The sequence below is a fragment of the Peromyscus maniculatus genome, chromosome 3 (assembly GCF_049852395.1).
Source record: "Peromyscus maniculatus bairdii isolate BWxNUB_F1_BW_parent chromosome 3, HU_Pman_BW_mat_3.1, whole genome shotgun sequence".
Lineage (NCBI taxonomy): Eukaryota > Metazoa > Chordata > Mammalia > Rodentia > Cricetidae > Peromyscus > Peromyscus maniculatus.
The window spans coordinates 74,245,463-74,253,743 of record NC_134854.1 but is presented as its reverse complement, the minus strand read 5'-3'; the positions used below and the strand labels follow the sequence as shown (position 1 = coordinate 74,253,743).

Genomic DNA, 8,281 nt, shown 5'->3' with positions numbered 1-8,281 from the left:
GGAGAGCCTCGGGAGGGCCTGGATCCTTATCCACTGGCCCCTCCTGTCTTTTATAGAAATGCCAAGGGGTGGAGCAAAGACCTCCCCCTAGCACAGCCAAGTGCAGACCCTTCCAATCACCTGGTAACCACACACGTGGTTAAGCAATCCTCTAATGCAGCCCTGCTGGGTAAAGCAAGCTCAGATCTCACTAGGAAACCTTTGTGGGTCACACACACACACAGAGTATTAAATGTCAGGTCATTCATTTCCCGAAGGGTTTATTGAGCACCTACTATGTGCAAGGCACAGAACTTACATACTTGAGTTATTCAAGATAATAAAGAGACATGACTTGTATGTATGTTGCTGACATATTTTATATATATTAGATACTGAGGTAGTGACATGGTGAGGGTGCTCAGAGGAATGCGAGGTGACTATAGAACTGTCCCTGGGAGGTGGATCCTGGGAGACAAATAGGGCTTGAACACGTGGAGACAGCCCCTGGGCCAGGGCTGAATACAGGAGGAACCAGTTCGACTACACTCAGCTTCCCCTCTCACGATCCTCTGTTTGTCTGTCCAACCTTCAGGGATGTTTCTTTGGGATTGGCATACCTGCTAGCTCAGAGGTCACTTCTGGTGGAAATGAGTGAATAAATAGTGTGCATTTTCCTCCACTGGAGGGTACTTCCTATACACACGGCGGCAACTGTCACTCAGACTCACAGGGACCCTTCTGTAGATGTGGCACAGCCACATCTGAGGGGAATGAGCTCCAGGCGCTTTCTGCTTCGGCACCGCTAACTCTCCTGATGACGCTCACGTGTTCGAGGGAAACCGAGGACTGAATACTGTACCCATTTTCAGCTGCGGAGGACAATGCTGACACATCTTGATGGAGGAGAAGAAGAGGAGGGAGAAAATGGAATGAATGGGCTTGAGGGGTGGGAGGGGATGGAACTTCTGAATACCAAGTTCTTAGGAGGCTGCTAATGTCCCTGGGGGACACAGGCTCCCATGGGCACAACCAAGTTGGAGTAGATTCACAGTGCCACAAGGAATCCTATTTTACATGAAACACCAACAAGGCGAGAAAGGTAAGCTAGGGAGGGCACATTGAGTCTGCCAGCCGGGAACACATGTTTACAAAGGCGCTCCTGGTCTTGGAGAGAACACAGTAAGCAGAGAGCCTTGAAGGCGCAGGCCTCCCAACACAGCAGCATGTGACAGCAGGAAAGGCCCCACTCCTGCTGGACACTGTGAATCTTCTGAATGTCGTCTTCTTGTGCCAAGGGTGACTTTAGAGATGGCTTATTGCTCCTGTCCAGCAGCTGGGCCCCTGCCATGACAAACCAACCAAACTGTCATCACGCTTCGACACTGTCCCCTGGGCCACGTGGCTTTGGAACCATTTCTTGGTACAGAATCTCATTAAACAGAAAACAAGAACAATCAACTTGGCTGATCGCTAGTTGCTTTTTCTGTTGCCAAACGCCTGTCTCCTGCACACCGCTGCCTTTGTTTCTGAGGTTCACACCCCCTTCCTTGTCCATCCGTTGTGCTGCTGATTCCTTACTGTCCCCCAGATCTTGGGTGTACAGCCTTGGACTTACTGGGATGCAGGACTTGTACGTCTCTTTGCTAAAGCCCTCTGTATCAGCAATTTGCCCATGGTGGTTTTCCTTCAGGCTGGGTTCTAACCGTCCATTCTACATTCTCCAGCAGGTGGAGAACTGCTCTCTTTTGGACATAGAGAAAAAAATGTGTCCATACCCTGTGTTTCCCTAGGCTCAGCTAATCATGGAGCTAGAACCTTAGAAAGAATCATGAAATGTTCTTCCAAAAAAATAATAGCACCCAGGTTTCATTTCCTTATCTGTGAAAGCATTAGGTGCCACTTTTGCTGAAGGGCATAAAATCCATGTTTTCCCCTCCTCCTTTTTAAAAAAGCGTCTATCACTCTTAAAGCCGTCTAGGGTCTGTGATGAAAGGCGTTTCTGCAGGGCTCAGTTCCAATAGTTTCTTTCCCCCGTTATTAGCAACAGTTGATTTCTTCTTTCTTGCCACCTACTTATCATTTGTGTGACTACAGTATGGGGGAGTTTCGGCGTTAGATCATCTCCCATTCTCCCAGTGCCCTTGACATTCCCGGCACATTCCTGCGGAGGCTTGGTGAGACATTAGCGCGTGGCTTTTGCCATCCCAATTCTGCTCAGAGGTCTGTAGTGTCACTGCTACTGAGATGAGATTTGACGATTGTCTTTCTTGGTTTTGCTCTGTGTAAAACATTGTCTTCTTTCTCTTGGGGGGTGACCAGAATTCTTTTCCCTCCTGAATGTCAATGTTGTCACTTACAAACATTTTTGCCTCATCTAGCACAAGGGTGAGAGAACTAGGTTCTAGGGCTACGGAGCAATTTCTGAGCCTATAATCTTCCAACCCAGCGCTGAGAGGTGATGTCTGGTACCCACCCGCCTCACACAGTGTGAGCATGAGTCACTTCTTTCATTGCTGTGACAGAACACTCGAAAAAGCAGCTCAACAGCGGAAGGATTTATTTCGGCTCAGTCTGTTTCGATGGGGAATCTGGTGGCCGGCGCGGGAGGCGGCTGGCCACGTGCGTCCACAGTCAGGAAGCGGAGAGCGACAACGACGGTTGCTGCTCAGTTTGCTCTCTCTTTTCTCGTCTATCTGGAACCCCAGCCTGTGTCATGGTATCGCCCACTTAGCCTGAGCCTTCCCACTAGAACTAAGCCAATCTAGAAACTCCCTCACAGAGATGCCCAGGAGTTTGTTGTCATGGCGATTCTAAATCCCATCGAGCTGACATTTAAGATTAGCTATGGCAGTATGGCATTGGACGCTAAGGTGTCTCGCAGGATGCCATCTCCTGTTGTTTACATCCTTATATCATTTCTTCTTCTTGGTTGAGGGCAGGGCATCGGACTTCTAACCAATAAAACATGGTGAAGGTGATGGGTGTGACGTCTCTGGTTACATACCCAGGACTGTGATGTCTGTCTTGGCTGAGGTCCTCTCTTCCTCGACAGCTTTGGTGAAGAAAGCAGCCGTGCTGTGGAGGCCCATGTGGCAGAGAACTGAGTGTGGCCCCTCTGACTGTTAGCCGTCAAGGACAGAGGCCCTTATTCCAATCCCCAACAAGAAAGTAAATGTCCAAGTTCAATTTACACAGCGCGTGAGACTGGAAATGATCCTTCCACAGCTGACTGCTCAGATGGAGACCCAGCTCCAGCAGGACCTTGACAGAAACCTTGCAGAAACCCCAGATGAACCACACCTAGAGTTTGAGCAGTAGGAGCTGAGAGGATGTCTTGGCTTAAGGTGCTAAGTTGATGGTACTTTGCTACACTGTTGTAGAACACCACACACATAGCTCATTTCTCCCACTTCTGTGGGTGCTTTGTATATTATCCATGACTTTACAATGGATTTAGCTGATGACTCTTGTTTTGCACATCTGCCTTCCCCATATACCATAAGGATCAGATAATTGCCACTGAAGTACAGTAGAAATGTGTAGTGAAGCTCATAAATGTTCCTCTTCCTTCATCTCCTCAGTCTAAGGCTCCATCTCGATGGCTGAGTGTGGTCGGGGTGTGGTGGATGCGTGGCCCAAACTTCCCAGTGAAGTCTAACTCCGAGCTGGGGCTGGCTGACTTGGTCAGGTTAAATTCAAGAACCTAATTCCCTCTCAAGGCTTTCTCCCTTCTTCAGTGCCCCAGCCAGCAGAGGGAAGGTCGCCTGTCTCTGAGGACTCGGGGAGGATAGCTGTTCTGGTGACGGGCCTTTGTGCTGTTGCCTCTATGGTCTCAGGAAGACCAGGGAAGGAGAGTCCATCTCCGTAACTATGGGGAAGCCATTATCCACACTCGGTGGAGACTTTTTAGTGTGGCTGCTTTGGGATCATCCATGCTCCCGTCAGTAACCTCTCACCCACGCTCTTTATGTAAGCCCAATAAACTCATCGGTTCCCCAGGGTGAATTGTGGGTAGAATTGAGCTTTGGTTTGTCACTGGGACCTTATGAAGAAGGGTAGGCTCCCCTCCCCCCAGAAGGGATGTCTGTAACAGTGGTTGAAGCTCATCTCAGGGGAATAACTTTGTCGTGATGGGGCAGAATGAGTTCCAAGCCTCTCCTCCCTCCTACATAGAAAGAGATTCAGAGAAGCTGGGTGATCACTAAAGATTCATAGGATTGCTGTCGAGCTGTCATGGTGTCAACATGCCCAGTGATAGGAACCTGGGGTGGACATTCCAGATTAGGCCTGGATAGAGACTATGGAAGGCAGAAGGTCTGTGAAGCCAGCAAAGGCCAACCTGGGCTCAATTGGCATAACAGGCTCCTTATCAGGTCAACAGATAGACCGTGAGTCACGTGAGCTGCGGTCTTCCTGAGCCCGGGCTAGCTGCTCCCTGAGTGCCCTAGGCCACCAGGGGTTAGGGAAGGATTAGTACAAATGACTGAGGGGGTTACTGGATTCTCAGGTGAGGGATCAAATGACCCTCCTACTCAGGAATATCAACAGACCCCAAGCCCCATCCTGATGGGTAATCAGTCCCATGGTGGTGGCAGAATTTTGGCTCCAGATGCAGATTCACCCCAGCAGCCTGGCCTCTGTATTTTGTGCTGTATGTACTGTAATGGCTCTGGTGTGAAGGTAGCAGAGCCCCCCCCCCCCCCCCCCCCCCGGGCTGAGGGGTAGTGCTGAGTCCCCTAGAGGCTCTGGCCATCTTTCGGCTCCCTTCTCTCCCATCCCTCTCCTAGAAGGGCTTCCCCACACTTGCCCTTTTTCTTTCCTGTCTTGTGGTTTAGCTAGGATGGGATGTAGACTTCAGGAAACAGAACCACCTTCCAAACAGGAGAGCTGCTTCAGGAGTTAGTTAAAAAAAACTATTATGTCCGTTAAAATTCATGGTGTGAAAGAATTGGTGAATGTATTTTACTCTATTGACATTACGACCCTTTGTATATGTGACAAGATTCCATATAAGAGCTCAAAAAGACAGTTTCACAGAAGACATTTTCAACTGACAAATAACTCAAACCCAGAACATATGGAGTATACATAGGAACAGAAAAGAAGAGGAAGAGTGTGATTCCCAGCACACACATAAAAAGCTAGGCCCGGCAGTATGTGTCTGTAACCTCAGTCCGGGAGGGTCCTGTCTGGACAGCCAGTCTGGTGGGACTGATGAGGTCCAGGTATGGTGGTATTCTATTTGTACTGAAATGTGATTTTAATTGTATGATAATAAATAAAGTTGCCCGGGGGTCAGAGCTATTAGAGCCATAGAAAGAGCGTGGTGGTGGTGGTGGTGGTGGTGGTGGTGGTGGTGGTGGTGGTGGTGGCACACGCCTTTAATCCCATAGATCTCTGTGTGTTCAGGGATACAGCCAGCATTGGAGACATATGCCTTTAAGACCTAGAGGGCGGTACTTACAGGCAGTGACGAGGCAGTCATGTGTTTGGGTTTACAACCAATGAGAAGGCAGAACAGAAAGACTATTTAAAGATATACACACAGGAAATATGTCTCTTTTGGGAAGCTAGGAGCACACAGGAGGAAGGGTGAGATTTTAGCTCTGACCTCTGACCTCTCGGCTTTCTCTTTTACATTGGTTCTGTGTTTCTTATTTAATAAGACAGTTGGTTACATCTACATCCAGGTCCAGTGAGAGGCCCCAACTTGAAAAATTAGGAGAGAGATGGAAGCATTTACACAAATGAACATACACATGCAGGTGTACCTACATGTACACACACACACACACACACACACACACACACACACACACACACACGAGGGGGGTAAAGTAGAAGAAGACAAACAACCCATACTGAGAAACACGAATGGGAAACAAAGAGGAATTTTGTGGAAGCAGCGTGAATGGCCGATGGACACATAAAGATACACCCATCTTTTAAAAACCCTTTTTTAAAGTAATTTTTTTTAGTAATTTAATCTTTTTTAGTAAAAATTAAATTAGTAATTGATGAGATTCAGAATCTTATCACAGTGGGGTGTTACTCACACCCATCAAATTGGCAAAACTGAAGTCTGAAGCTGTCTAATGTTGGGCACAGTGGTGTCGCTTTTGTATGGGAGGTGAGTGTAGACCCGGACAACCACTTCTGAAAATAAACTGGTGTGATCCAGATGAAGCTGCAAATGGGCACACCCAGGATTTCCACGCTCAGACTTGGACACACTCTTGCACAAAAGCACCAGGAGACCCTGAAAAGATGGTTCACAGAGAAGATCTGCAGATGTGTGGAGAGCCATCAGCGTGAGGGTGGAGGAAGAAGGACCCACGGACATGTGGAGAGCCATCAGCGTGAGGGCGGAGGAAGAAGGACCCACGGACGTGTGGAGAGCCATCAGCCTGAGGGCGGAGGAAGAAGGACCCACGGACGTGTGGAGAGCCGTCGGCGTGAGGGCGGAGGAAGAAGGAGGCTGTGGCTTGCTCATGCAACACGATGCCATTCTGCCATGACGGGGAATGCAGGAGCTCCAGCTGCTGCTGAATTTCAAAAATACTGTTGGGCGAGGAAAGGAAACCACAGCCTGAGAGACAAGGCAGCAGGGTTTTCTCCACAGGCTGGAAATGGGCAAAATCGAGCAAGGACTTGTTTAGGAGAAGGATAGCAGAGCCCAGAAGCAAGCAAGGTCACAGGACCCAACAAGGGTCTCTTTGTGGGAAGGAACGCAAGAGGGACAGAGGGGCGACGGGGAGGGCAAACTTCAAAGGCAAGGGTGACTTTCTCTTTAAGTCGGGGGTTTGCCGGACTTACAGAAAACCAGGGAATAACTACTGAGGCTTTGCAGTCACGTCACGTCCACTGCGACACCTCGGCTCCACCATCAGAACAAGAAAACAACCCTAGATAGATTATAATGAATAATGTGTGAGGCTGTGTCAATAAAACATTTATTGGTATAAATTTTAATTACATGCACATTTCACACCATGGGATTTTCTTCTTCAGATTAAAAAAGCTTAATAGTGTAAAACTACTAACTTGTGAATCATGCAAAAATAAGAACGGGCACCCAGAATTTTATATATATCGTGTATAGATTATATATGTATGGGGATTAGTCTGTGTTCTCCAGGGGAACAGAACCAACAGAATGAATATCTGTTAAAGGGGGATTTATTAGATTGGCTTACAGATCCGGGTAGTCCAACAATATGGTCGTCTCATACAGGAGAAGCCAAGAAACCTGTAGTTGCTCACATCATGAGGTTGGGTGTCTCTGCAGTCCCAATCTGGCACTAAAGGCCCTGAGGATTCCTGGAGAGCTGCTGGTCTTCAGGCTACATTAGAAGCCTGAAGTTGGGTTCTAACATCAGCTAAGGCACGCAGCATCAGCAACAACAGAGCAGATGGGCTTACCAGTGAGCATGAAGGCATGTGGATAAAAGCAAAACTTCCCATTTCCATCTTTTATCTGGGCTGTCGCTGGAAGGTGCAGCCCGCAATCAGGGTGAGTCTTCCCACTGCAAATAACATGACCGAGAAAATCTCAAACGGGAGTGCCCAGTGGCTTGCCTTTTACTTGATTTCAGATCTAGTCAAGTTGACAATCACAGTCTCCATGTATGTGTTTAAAACTGAAAAATCATATTTTAATTAATAATTCAATAGTTAAAATGTGTGTGTGTGTGTGTAGCAAGTGCACGTGGTTGTGCGTGCACGTGTGTGGAAGTCAGAGGGTTACCTCAGGTGTCATTCCTTAGGCACTGTCCACTCACGTTTCCTGAGATCGCTCACTGGTGGGGAGCAGAATGGCCACGTGGCCCCAGGGATCTGCCTTCCTCTCCTTACTTCCCCACTGCCGAGCCATCTCTCCAGTCCCTGATGACATCACTTTGGTTTGCTGGAGCTCCAGGAGGTTGCGTCCTCTGCAAGAACAGCCTGCCTTGAGCCTTCTCTCTGGCCCCATTTAATGCTATTGATAAGGCAAATGATTCTAAATTTTCTAAATTTAAGTAAGAGGTTGGAGAGGGTGGGATGGGGAAGGTAATCAGTTAAGAGCTGTGGCTAAAACCAGCAAACACTGTTCCTAGTCCTGAGCATATGCTAGAACCCCGGTGGGGAATCCAGGTGCTACAGCATTCAGTTCACACACAGACTCTCTGGGCTACTCACCCCTTGTGGAGGTTTGAAAGAAAATGGCTCCCAAAGGGCGTAGCGCTATTAGGAGGTGGGGCTTGCCGGAGTAGGCGTGGCCTTGTTGGAGGAAGTGTGTCACCGTGGAGGAGGGCTTTGA

General features: G+C 48.4%; 1 long non-coding RNA gene across 1 annotated transcript; it reads right to left on the bottom strand.

The window, feature by feature from the left end:
- Window positions 1-7,145: 7,145 nt before the first annotated feature.
- Window positions 7,146-7,908, bottom strand: LOC121828301 (uncharacterized). The gene is made up of 2 exons (XR_013049598.1): window positions 7,764-7,908; window positions 7,146-7,508 (listed from the first exon to the last, which is right to left on the bottom strand). It is a non-coding gene; the product is annotated as an uncharacterized LOC121828301 (long non-coding RNA).
- Window positions 7,909-8,281: the final 373 nt, after the last annotated feature.